At 36.3% G+C, this 13,689-nt stretch overlaps 1 long non-coding RNA gene across 2 annotated transcripts; it reads right to left on the bottom strand.

Annotated features, from left to right (window-relative positions):
• Nucleotides 1-421: 421 nt before the first annotated feature.
• Nucleotides 422-2,991, bottom strand: LOC105762368 (uncharacterized). 2 transcript variants are annotated; one of them, XR_001123865.2, is made up of 3 exons: nt 2,832-2,991; nt 1,292-2,443; nt 422-1,205 (listed from the first exon to the last, which is right to left on the bottom strand). It is a non-coding gene; the product is annotated as an uncharacterized LOC105762368 (long non-coding RNA). The 2 variants fall into 2 exon arrangements; XR_008192050.1 differs by having other exon boundaries at nt 422-2,443.
• Nucleotides 2,992-13,689: the final 10,698 nt, after the last annotated feature.

Below are 13,689 nucleotides of genomic sequence, written 5' to 3'. Positions count from 1 at the left end.
CATTAGCAAAGTCAATCAGTTAACGGTGTTATAAATAATATTTGTACTACATTATTTTGATATGCAGAATGTAATAATGAATGTTTTAGTTAAATTCGGACATGAAGCGTAGCACCCTATAGTCCAGATCCAGCGATAATGGTGTGTTACAATTTTAAGATTTATTAGAGCATCGGTTTAGTTGATCCTCAAGAAGTAAGATTTTGAAAGTTATCCCCTGTATGCAATGCATGTTACTCAATTTTGGCTTAGTTCCTTGAACCGTTATTAAGATGTAATTTTTATTGTAGAGTTAAGTCATGCTAATGGATAGTTCATGATAAGTGGAAAGGAAAACCCTACAAGCTATTGATTTGAATACAAGTATCCCAGAATCAAAAGGAAAATAAAGTAAGCAAGGAAAGAAAATCAATCATGAATGTTAATAGAAGAGTTAAAAATTTTATTGATGACAGGAATTGGAAGAGAGGCAAGTACAATTACAAGAAAATTTTACTTCCCTTCCTTGACTGGTGGGGCAAGAGTGGTGATATCCTCCAGGGCTTCTTCTTTGTGGCAAATGTCTTTAATGGGAGCAGGATTAGTCACCTCGGGTTCTAGGAGAAGAAAGAGTTTGCCTGACTCTTTCCATTCTTTTTGGAATTCTTCTCATTTCACTCCTAAAGGGTAGAGAATATCAAAGTTGAGGTCCACATTGATAAATATTTGCATGCAATTAAAGTCCACCTGACTCATTTCAAAAGGACCCACGATGACTTGAGCATGAAAAATAAGGTTGGAATTAAAATTGCGCAAATATTCTTTCATATTGGCCTTGGTATCTATTTTGAAGTTCTTTAGGGCCTCGTTGCTTTCGTTCCACAACTGCTCCAGATCCGTGAGGTGTTGTTCCTCAAGGGCTTTCATCTTCCCCTCTCATACAACTTCCTTCACTTCATATAGGCGGGCCCTCCTTTCCAAATCTTTCTCCCTGGCCTCCAAGGATTTGTACTTAGTCTCTCAGGTGTAGACAGAGTCAATGAGCTCTTGGTTTTGGCGAACAGTTGCCCCATTTAGTTGGCGAAGCTAGATAATTGTTTGTTCACCAGAATGAATGGTCTTCTCAAATTCTACCCGTTTAGCCTCGTGTTCATTATAGGTTTCCTAGAGGGCCTAGCCAAGAAGTCCACACTCTGCTGCCATCAACTAAAATGAACCCACCAATCCTGCTAGCGAAGGCTTATGAACATTAGAAGAGGAGAAAGAAGGGTAGACAAACTCTTTTAACCCTTAGGGCAAATCCTTATCTTACCTTTATTTGACAGAGGATGGAGAAAAAGGATATGGCCCCGCATTAAGGTGATTCCACCAGATAAAGAAGGTATTACCTCCCAGGAGAAGTAAAGTTGATGGAGAAAAAAATGAGAGGTGTGCATAATAATATGACTAGTACCAAAGCTTGACCCTACAAGAGAAGACACTGAAATTGGGGTAGGAAGATCCGCAGGATTGGCAGCTATGATGGAAGATTCAGGTATGGTAGGGACAGTTGGAGGAGAATTTTCTCTTTGAGGAACCGCTAGTTCCTTTCCATGTTTACAAGGTATCAGCCTACCCCTACTACTGTCTTCAGCACTATGGGGCCCTTCTTCCACCCTTGGCCTCTTGTGGCCACCACGGTTGGCCCTTACCCTTAAGGGAACCACCTTTTCACTCTCTCGTACACTGTTCATCAAAGTGTCTATGTTCACACTATGTTGGGACTGGAAGAATTAGAGAAACTGGAAGAGCATGCAACAACAAAAATGATGTCAGGCCAATTGGGAACTAAAGCTTTACTCGATGACTTACCTTTATCACCCGTTGGTGAGGAAGACCAACTGTATGGATGCATATTACAGACGATGTAAAAGAAGTTGGTGGGTTCCCTCTTCCTCCGTACCAACATCAAGGCTAAGTCATTATTGGCCTCATAAGGCCATGTTTCTTTGGTGGATATTACTCTTCTGGTATCCGTACCAAACATCCGGTCAGCTACCTGACAACCATTAGGGCTTTTCCCGTCTAAACGGTATCGGAATATGTTCCTAGCTATTAAAAGCTTTTCCAACTCCAGAGTACGACCCAATTTCAATAGATTGTATTGCTTTATGGCAATTTTAGAATCACATACTTGCCACTAGAGACAGGTGGTTTCTCGAGGGATGGACCACTTGGTTGGGAAGTCGAAACCATCTTCAAGTTTCCTCCTTACCATCTTGACAATGGGCTCGCAACCCATGCGGGCACGAGAATGAACCATTCTAGCTGAGGCACCTTGAGTGATGACCTTCACCTGATATATCTACTGAAAAACACCAATAAGGGTGGCTCCTCTCAAATGTTACAATCCATGAAGTAGGCTACCAATTTCCACCATGAGAGACCCGCAAGTTATCCCGATACAATTCCATAATCGTTGGCACTGCACAAAAAAAAAAGGTTTTAGTGAGAGATAGAAACCTAACTATAGAAGATAAAGAAGGAGAATGAATCCATCATCAGATTCGCTTAATCGACACCCCCCTTAAACAATTTTGAAATCCTAGGCAAAGTTGGGCAATCAGATTCCCCTGACTGTCAAATGCTTGACCATCTCCTCCTTAGTAGTCATGCATCCGCAAACAAGATTTTCTACCGATATACTGGCTTCGTAATTCTGAGGCTAATTGCCACTTTCAACAGTAGAACCACACCCACGACTTCTCTGATCTCGACCACCATGGCCCCTGACCCTACCCCCTAGACCTACACTGACTCTAGCCATTTGAAGTAGAATGAAAAGCAAAGGACGATGGAGAAGGAATGATTACCTTTAGAATTAATTGTGTTCTGAAAAAGAAGGAAGTAATGCTCCGGTGATGAAAAAGGGAAGAACAAAAGAAGAAAACAAATCAGGAGGAACGAATTAGGGTTCAGAAAGAACTCAAGAGATGAGAAAATTGAGGGAAAACAAATTGAAAAAGTAATGATTTCCACTTCTCTACGATCCATTATATATAATCCAATCGTCCACTAGAAGTTTCAAGTTTAAAAAGAATTATAATTAACTATACAAATTCTCTAATCCGTACTTGATAGGTGTTAATGTCTTATAAAGGTTTCCACAAACTCTTGGTATTTAGAAAATGGAAATATTCGCCAATATAGTTCACGTAAGCAAGTATCCTCCAATTTGGGCTCGCCCCTTTATGTATCCACCAAAATGAATATTGCAATATAGCCATCCGTTGAGGTTATATATTTTGACACTCCGCAAGACTACATCTTATGTCTCTTCACTAAGACTATCAACAAAAGTGTCTATCTACGGAATCTATTTATAGTGCGACTGTTCACATAATTGTTTAAAGAAACATTTTGCACAAAGAATGCGTAGTGCTAGCTGCATTATGTTATGTATGGATTAATCCACCAGTTACTAGGGTACGAAGATTATTCAAAGTATCTCCTGTAAGATTATTCCTTAGTATACACCACCCTAGTGTGGTTTATCTAATCGATTTACAGGCAACTGGTACAAGTGCATATAACGCTAAGCGTTCGATTTAAGTAAAGATGAGAGAAGGTAATCTTTTACACCTTAAAAAGTGGGGCCACTGAGGAAAAACAATTTCACAATGATTCCACCTCTTTCCTAATTGTAAGTAAGAAATTTCGAGGATGAAATTGTCTTTAATGGTGGGAGAGTTATCACACCCGGAAACGTTAAAGCTTAAGTTGTAATATTAAATTTGGGTATTAATTTGAAAAGCTTTCTATTTGAGCAGACTTTAATGTAAATAAGAGCAATTTGTAGACTGGTTGATAAAAGATTGAGTTTCAACCTTTAGTTCGTTACTTTTGAACTAGAAATCTTTGTAGTGGGAAACATGATGATTAGGGATATCTAGAAATTGTTGTTGAACTGATTTTGGTAAAGGATGTGTAAGAGGATTATATGAAGGAGAGACGTTATTCTCTGGTGTTATTCTTTCTTTTTTCTGTTCTTTCTTCATCTTTTTCTTTGGTCTATTTTGGAAGAGAGAATGATTAATGAGCGTTATGCATGGAAAGAAGGGACTAAAGTTTGAGCATAAGAAATTGAAAATTTTTGTAGCTAGTAAGCTTTTTAACCTCTCTGTATTAGCAGATTTAAGAAAAAGGAAGAAAGTTAAGAATTTCAGTTAACCTATTGATTCTGTTCTATAATGTGTAAAGTTTCAGATAATCATTAAATTCCCTCTGCATGCAAACAAATTGTGGTTCTTATAATTATGAATTATCTTCGTTGGATTTCTAAAATTGTTGTTTAGTTTGCTAAGGAGACTCAATAAATAAGGGAAAAGCTAAATAGATGGATTCGGTGTCAACTTCCAAGTGAGTTTCAAAAGTCAGTCTTAAATGGTTGGTCATTTTTTTAGTATCGTGTGTTGGGTATGTTTAACTTAGTGTTCTAAAAATGATGAGTTATTCTACGACTGAATGTTGGTGTATCGTGATGCATGATGTGTGTTGATATGCAAATGCATGAATGCTTGTAAGTTTAACAATGTTGTGTAGATGAAATGCTTGGCATAATATGTGTTGTACATTAATAGTAGTATTGGTTGAGTGCTTGTGTATGAAATGCATGTCTATGAATGATATGTGGAGTATGGAGGGATGTTCTGGTGGATGATAGAAGGGTGATATGCCATGTTGTGCAATCTGTGCCATGTGTTATTCAACTTTGCGAAAGTCTGGGTGAAATGTACGGAGAATGAGTATGAATGGTATTTGGCTTTGCAGAGGTTCGATTGGTTTGTACAAAGAATATGTGCACATAGATATGAAAATCCTTTATGGGTAGTATAAGACTTTGCAGAGTCTAAGGCTTTAAGCCGTATGAATGAAACCAAATCAATGGCCATGACATAATCTAGTGAAGGTCCGCCAGATAGTTCACGTATGTGTATCTATTTCTATATGAGGAATTCCTTTTAGGAATTCGTATTTTATGAGTCCGCATATGTAAGACATGGTTTTCTGCCAGAATCGCTTACATGATAGTTATACATGGGGTTCTACCTTGTGGAAGTCCGGAAAATAGTTCATGTATATGATCCCGTTTGGATATGAGTAGTAATTTTCTTTATTAATCAGTAATGGGTAAGTTGGTTATTCAAGCATGTATCTATCTAAGACTCTATGCGGAATGTATTCATATCTACAATATGATTAATTGTCTATGATCCCACCCCTGGATGAGAGACTTCTTTTATGAATCTATCTATATATTTTGCAAGTATGGATCCGCATACTTGAGTCTAAAACATGGCGATCATTCTACAAACTTGAGTTCATTAGGACAAGTTACTAATAGCAATACACAATAGAAACTATTCATGAAGACCTCACTCACTTGGCTATCTATACCTGTTGCTGAAAGTCACGTGCCATGGGAATTATTTAGGGGTCTTCTTCTATAAATCCGCAAGTAAGAATCTGCAAGGATTACCTCTCAAGGAAGTAATTGTGTAGGATTTCACTAAGACCCACCTCACTTAGCTATCCTATATGTTGGTGCAAGTCACGTGATCTGGGAATTATCTAGAAGTCTTCGTCCATAAGTCGGCAAGTAAGAATCCCCAAGGATTACCTTTTAAGTAAGTAATTACGCAAAAGTCTGCCAAGACAACTATTAAAGAAAGCACCCGTGGGTATAGTCTGCCAAAATGTCAAATGTCTAAAAATATTTTTTTATTCGCCTATGAAATCTCATAAGTGGAAGCCTTATATGTGCAAGACAATGTATAGTCCAAATGTGAAATCTTCTATTTTCAAGTCATCTGTATTAGATCCAATGTAGTCGAGGAAGTTGAATTATTCTACAAGATGCACAAGAAGATAAGTGATAGTGTCATTAAAGATTATGTGCCAAATACAAGTTCATCCAATTTATGTGATGTTAATACTACACCAATAAGATTTGCAAACTATTCTAGTATAGACAAAGACAAACATGAATTCTAATCCATGAAGTACAAGTTTACTAGCGTTGTGCTAATACAAGGTATGGACAACTCAATAAGTTCATTCGAAATTACTTGTATTTTATTATGAATTGTAGGTAAAAAGGGCAATTCTAGGATTTGAGGAGGAACTAAACCAGAATTGTAGGTAATAACGTATGCATACAATGGGGTGACCTAGAGGCGAAGCCTTAAGGTTAGAGTTGAATTGTAATTAAGTATAGTCATAGAATATTATCTCCAAGAATAAGTAAATATGCCAATATAGTAAAGTTACCTTTGTAAAATTTTTATAGCTTAAATTAAGGGTATTTATAACTGTATTAAATTCATTGGCGAACTCAGTTAGCTAATAGTGTTATAAATAAGATTTTTATTACGCTATTTTGATATGCGAAATGTAATAATAGATGTTTTAGTTAAATTCGAACATGGAGCATAGCACCCTGTAGTTTAGATCCGGTAATCGGGTTTGGTATGAGGTGTTACAAATGATAAAGGTGTAGGAGATGTTGATAATGTAAACGCCCATTTGCTTAGGAACTAGACTCTTGGCATTGTTATATGGAATGATCATTTAGCCCATATGCTTTAGATCCCAATGTTTTGCATATATCTAAGTTCCTAGAATACCCAGATATAATACCTTCCCATAGGTTGCCACTAGATCCCAAATCAAAAGAGTTGGTTGTAGGTTAACAATTCCCAAACAATTATGAACGTATATTTGAGATTAGGAAGTATAGCATGAAAGTATCATTGGACTACAAAGTCACTGTATCTAAACCAACATTATATATCGGGGAGTGTTGGAGGTCTTCAAAGGGTTGCAACTGCAGGTACGAGCTGCATTGATGCAAATGCCGCAATTGAGGGACATTCGAAAATATGTAGGGCTTCATACATTCATTGTAGATGATGCAAGATTGTGGAAAACTTAATATGAAAACAATCTATAATTTCATTATTCCACTAGTGAAAGATATGCCCACCATTCATGTATCAATCTTGATTGTCGATATACAATCCCGTTTTCAATAAAAAGTATCATACCAGAAAGCATAATGAGCTAAACAAATGGCGGTAGAATAGTTGTATAGTGATTGAGATGCGTCATACAATGCAATTCATGTGTGGTTAGCCGCAATACAAAAGTACGTACCAAGGGTTGTGGTTGACTTGCAGACATTGCCTGCTTACGGTTTGGCTGACCAATTAGATCCAGGGAAAATGATTTTCCACCGCTTGTTCTGGATATTTGATCCATGCGTTAGGGCATTTCCCCACTGTAAGTCTCTTGTGTAGGTTGATAGAACCTGTCTATATAGGAAATATACGATAATCCTCTTTATTACTGTTGCACAAGACAATAACCAAAACGTACTACCGGTAGCCTTTCCCATTGTGGAGAGTGAGAAAATAGAATTGTAGCAATTTTTCGTGACAAACTTTCGGAGGTATTTTGTTAGATAGGACAACATTTGCATTATTTTTTATTGATCAAAGGGGCTAATTACGACGATTAGGTGTTCTGGTTTTCTATGGAGATTCGTATACTACATCCTCTACATTACAGCTAATTTTCGCAGGGATTTTAAGAATGTAGATTAGCGTAAACAAATCATGAACATGGGTAATTCAACATTCATAGTTTTTTTATCTTTTGAATACACTTAGAAACTCAAAGGAATGATAACATGTCTTATGGAAATATGTGCACAAGGTATGAAATGGAACAACACCATTTTAGAAATAGGATGGCGAGGCTTCAGGAATGAACAATGATATACACAACTGGTTCAATAGCATATAGCTGTATCAATGGGCCCAATGTTTCAATGAAGGGTCTCGCTATGGACATATGACCACCAACCTTCTAGAGTTTGTTAATTTTTTCTTGAACTGTACACAAAATCTTCCCATTTTAGTTGTTTTCTCAGCTACGTTCTATTGGTTGGCAACCTAGATGCCTAGAATGAGGGAGAAAAAAGCAAAGCAGATTGAGGTGAGACATACTTATTGTGAGGAGGTTAGGAAGGCGATGGTGGTCAACACACTGAGAGTGAGGTCAATGACCATAAAACTATGTTTCTGACACTTGGAAAACTTTCAGGTGACAGAGTTTGTCGACCATCGAGTGGGTATCCCGGCTAGGTCCTACAAAGTTGATCTTCAAAATAGGCAGTGCTACTACATGAGGTTTTAAACTCTTTGGTACACATGTTCATACGTCGTTGCAACATGTGCATGGGCCAAGGTTGAATGTGACCAATATATCACTGAGGTGTACATGTTGAAACACATGTTACATATTCAAGAAAATGAGTTCCCCACATTTAGGGATGTCTCTGATGCAATTCCCCGAGCTTGGAATGTTCGTAAAATTGCTTGAATGAAAGGATTGTCTTGAATGGTTCAAATGGTGGAAACCTTGACTCGAAGTACTTGAATACTCTAAGGAATCAAAGTTATAAATGAATCCGACCCACTTAAACTTGACGAAATACTTGAACCTTGGTATGCGTAGTCACCACACTCCGTGATAGGAAACGAAGTGATAAGACAAAAGATTGAACGCCACAAACTAAGAAGTTTGATAAGTTCGAATAAGTTCGGTTAAGAACCTTAGAGAGAAAATCCTCACAAAGATAAGTTTTAATGTTCAAAATGTTCTAAAATTACAAATTTCTAATTACATGACTTATATACACCCTAAGATGGCTATTCAAATTTGACATCAATATTGTGTAATTAAATTGTTCACACTCTAGCATTAAAAATCACTTCATAAAGATAGGAAATTCATGCATAAATCGATTGGTCACTTTCTCCCCCCTTGGACCGTCCATGTATGCTTAATCAAGAAGAAATCGCCAAGTTTCCTTGCATGTTCAGCCTTTAATTCTTACTTCATTCCCCTTGGCTGAATATTTGCATGCCCCATGCATCTCCTTAAATTAAAGTTTTAATGCGTCTTAGGATGTTGACTGGATAGTATAAATATTTGTAATTCATTCCCCACATTGCTGTATGTATATGTTCATTCAATGGCCGAATTTATGAGGTACATTCCCTTTTATTTGTTCATGACTCCTTCTTTATTAAGAAATGCATTAATACATGTACTTAGCTCTCCATACGGACAGTCATATGTATCATCATTGAAGGTTGGTTCTTGAATGTTTCAGATGCTTCCTTTGTGCATGCATTGGTTGTGTAACACCCCTTACCCGAGACCGTTTCCGGAGTCGAGCACGAGGCATTACTTAACTTATCTTACTAATTCGAAGCATAAAAATTTACTTTTGCAAATTATTTTCACTATTTACAGCAAAGCTGTCCAATTGCGCAGCAGTCACTAAATTAATTATAACTTGAGCTAAGGAACTCAAAATTTAACTCCATAAATTTTCCTTGAAACTAGACTCATATATATTCCTACCATAAAATTTTTAGAATTTTTGGTTCAGCCAATTAGTACAGTTTATTAGTTAAATTCTCCCCTGTTTCACCATTCGACTGTTCTGACCTCTTGTTACTAAAAATAACTTTTCTCGTTATAGAATTTTCATATGCTATTCCCACTTGTTCCTACATAAAATATACTCATTAAGGAATCTAAGCATGTAAATTTCAACTCATAACCATTTTTGTACAATTTTTAATGATTTTCTAAACTCAAAACAGGGGACACCAAAACTGTTCTGACCCTGTCTCACAAAAATTCACATATCTTAAAATATAAAATTCCTTTCACTACACCGTTATTTTTCAATGAAAATAGACTCAACAAGATTTAATTCCATATATCATTCACCCTCTAATTCATTTTATACTATCTTGGGTGATTTTTCAAAGTCACGTCACTGTTGCTGCCTGAATTCTGTTTCTTTGCAAAATTTCATCCTTTCATGATTTCCATACATAATTTATCACCTAGACTCTTATAACAACAAATACCTTCATACTTAACCATTTTAATGACCATACATCATCAAATACTTACACATCACTCATTAGCAAAATCATCATTACAAACATACAAAATAACTAAATCCCTATACATGCCATAACTCAAACGTGTTTTGACATAAAATACCGAAGCGATTGTGGTTGATAGTGTGGACGATCTCCGACTTCTTTAGGATCCTTGAAGTAGCTTTGCAATACTATAAGAGAAAGAGAAATAAAAGAAGTAAGCATAAAGCTTAGTAAGTTTACTAGCAAATAAATAACAACATTACACACAAATAATTAAACTCAAGTGACTATATCTCTAGTTTACTCTTTAGTTAATCTCATACTAGTTCTCTTACTTGTTTACTTAGAATACTTATGTGCATAACTTACTCAACTCTTGCTGCATCGTTGAACATCAATTGATAGTATAATAAGTTCTTAAGTCTTACAACTTACCGAGCTTGCCATTTATGCTTTAAACCGAACTTTCATGAACATGATTCGTTTACAAGCCCGTTGAGCTACATTGGAATAATAAGGATACTCGGGTCTCTTCTGATAATAACATGCCAAAGCCACGTCCCAGACATGGTCTTACATGAGATGTTCTCATATCGGTGCCCATGCCATGTCCTGCACATGGTCTTACTGGGACCTCTCATCTCGGTGCCACGCCATGTCCCGGACATGGTCTTACATGGGACCTCTCATCTCGATGCCAATGCCATGTCCCGGACATGGTCTTACATGGGACCTCTCATCTCGGTGCCAATGCCATGTCCCGGACATGGTCTTACATGGGACCTCTTTACCCAAATGTCATGACATTCAGTATCCAAAGACCATCCTTATGTATCAACTGGACTTTTTAATTTTAATTCTCTATCATTTCATGCTTAGATCATCATCAAATAAATTCATAAAATAAATTCATAATTGCTGGAAAATAACAGCATTGATAATAAATATTGAAATATTGCATTTATTTACCGTAAACTTACCTCGGTACCAATTATAGCCAAATTCACCAACTTAGTCTTCAACTTTATTCTTCCTTTGTCTAACCTCGAGTTTCAGACTTCTTGATCTAAAATAGTAAATTTAACTTATTTAATAATCACATTCATCAAAACAGCCCTCGACTCTAACTTTTCAAAATTACAATTTTGCCCCTGAACTTTTACATAATTACATTTTTGCCCCAAGGCTCGGAAATTAAACTTCATCTCTTATTCTTATGTTTTATAACATTCTGAACATTTTTCCTTCTATGGCAACATCAAATTCCCACTCTAACATGTACTTATGAACATTAGGTATTTTCTGGATTATGTCGTTTTACTCGTTTTCACTTAAAATCGCTTAGCAAAAGTTGTTTAACATAATTTCTAGCTTCATATTCTATCATAAAACATCAAAATAAACACTTTTCACCTATGGGTATTTTTCCAAATATAAACCCTAGGTTAAATTATTGCTAGAATAAGCTAAATTAAGCTACCGGACTCCAAAACGTAAAAACATTAAAAGCGGGACTTGGGATCACTTACTATGGAGCTTGGAAGCTTGAAAACCCTAACTATGGCTTCCCCTTGCTGATTTCGTCCTAATGAAGAAGATGATGATTTTGCCATCTTTTTCCTTTTAATTCATTTTAATTACTAGATTACCAAATTGCCCCTAACTTAAAAATTTTCTATTTCACTTATCTCATGTCCATTTTTGTCTACCAAGTTACCAATGGTATAATTACCATATAAGGACCTCCAATTTAAAGTTTCATAACAATTGGACACCTCTAACATGTAGAACTCAACTTTTGCACTTTTACAATTTAGTCCTTTTGACTAAATTGAGTACCCCAAACGTCGAAATTTTCGAACGAAATTTTCAAAAAATCATTTTGTGAAATTGTAGACCATAAAAATATAAGAAAAATAAAATTTTTCTCATCGGATTTGTGGTCCCGAAACCACTGTTCTGATAACCTCAAATTTGGGCCATTACAGGTTGAATTGAAGAGCCACTCAATGATCCATACGAATGGTCTCCTACACAAGTACTTGGAACAACTCACTCCAAAACTTGGCTTAGACAATCAAAAAAAGAATTAGCCACTTGACTCTTGATCCATTCGCATATATCATATATATATACCATGACACACACTCACTCATGCCTATATGCAACACTTAATAACAAATTACTCGAACATACTAAAATAACACACGCATGCATGCTAAAGATAAATCAACTTAGTAATTTAAACATTGAAGACATATGACAACATGTATGATAAATTTTTTGGAATTAAATAAAAAAACACAAACTTATTAAAATAAACTTAAGATAATTAGAAGTCTTAGAATTGGCTGATTAATTCAATCAGGCCCTTTAAACAATACGTCCAAAATTTGAATGATTTGGACCCACATAGGAGTTGGACTAGGCCCAACTTGGGCATGACCAGTTTGGGCTTCATTCCAAAGCCTTTGTATAAGCCCACCAAGGTCTTCCACATAGCTTGGCCTTGGAATCACATCAATCTTGACATGGGAAGTGCCTCTGTGTATATTTGAAATGACATGGACTTGAGGGAGAAGGGCAAACCCAAACATTGCGGTCTATGCAAAATAGTTGGCCACAGTTTAAAGTGCCCGTATTGAAACTTTCATCCTAGACAATTGTCGTAGTCGAGACAAATATAAATTTAAGTACCCGAAGTTTGAATATATTTTAAACATTACCTATTGCATTTTATTGACATTAACAAAAATTAATTAATATAACACCAACCTTGTAATGTTTAATATAATAGAACATGAGATTGAAGTTGGAAAATTGAAACGCCAATAAAATTTGATTAATATAACACCAAAATTGTCATGTTTAATATAAAGGAAAAAATGAACCCTTATTAAAACTTCAAATAAAGCTTATTAGAAAAAAAATGGTACAATTAATTCACACTTTAAATTTATCAAAATTGATGGTTGGATGGATTTTTTTATGGGGTGAAATGTTGCAGTGCCCTTTGTTGACGTCTAGGTTGTTGCGACGGTCTATCGGGAGCTCAATGTTTTCCTCTCCTAAAATTGCATTATCATCATCCATTGGCAAACCAAGTGTATCAAAGTAACTCAAAAAATCGTATGTCCCAAACGTTTGACCGGGAGGTGTGGAGTACTGAGGTGCAGAGCTGAACATATCATCTATCATTAATGACCTCGATTGTTGATCTTGAGAATTACAATCGGGCATCTCCGAATGATAGTAGTAGCCTTGGAACTCTAGTGCAAAACTGTCATTGTGCAACTTCAGATGATAAGAACTAGCCTTTGATTGTGGTTGTATCTAAACTAGGTATTCTTTGGCAGCTACAGGTTTAGGCCAAAGAGTAGGAGGAGACGGATGCCTTCAGCGAGTATGAGAGCAACTCAATACACTTTCCTAATGTCCTCGTCGGTGCATGTGTCCAGGGACTACCATCAACTAGTCACAAAATAAATACGACAACCCGTCTTCCACATACCATCATTTGTAGTGGTTCGAGGGCATGAAATCCCTCGTAAAAGAGTCCATCTGAGGCCTCCTATCTATCCAAGCATTCCACATTACAATCCACTATTTATGCTTCAATGTCCAATTATTTACATCTTTTCTCCTCTTATTAATGCCATGGACATTATCGAAGTTGACTAGAACGTTTGGAACATCT

Source organism: Gossypium raimondii, chromosome 12 (genome assembly GCF_025698545.1).
Source record: "Gossypium raimondii isolate GPD5lz chromosome 12, ASM2569854v1, whole genome shotgun sequence".
NCBI lineage: Eukaryota > Viridiplantae > Streptophyta > Magnoliopsida > Malvales > Malvaceae > Gossypium > Gossypium raimondii.
The sequence above is the reverse complement of the archived record's forward strand: the minus strand, read 5'-3'. Positions and strand labels throughout refer to the sequence as shown.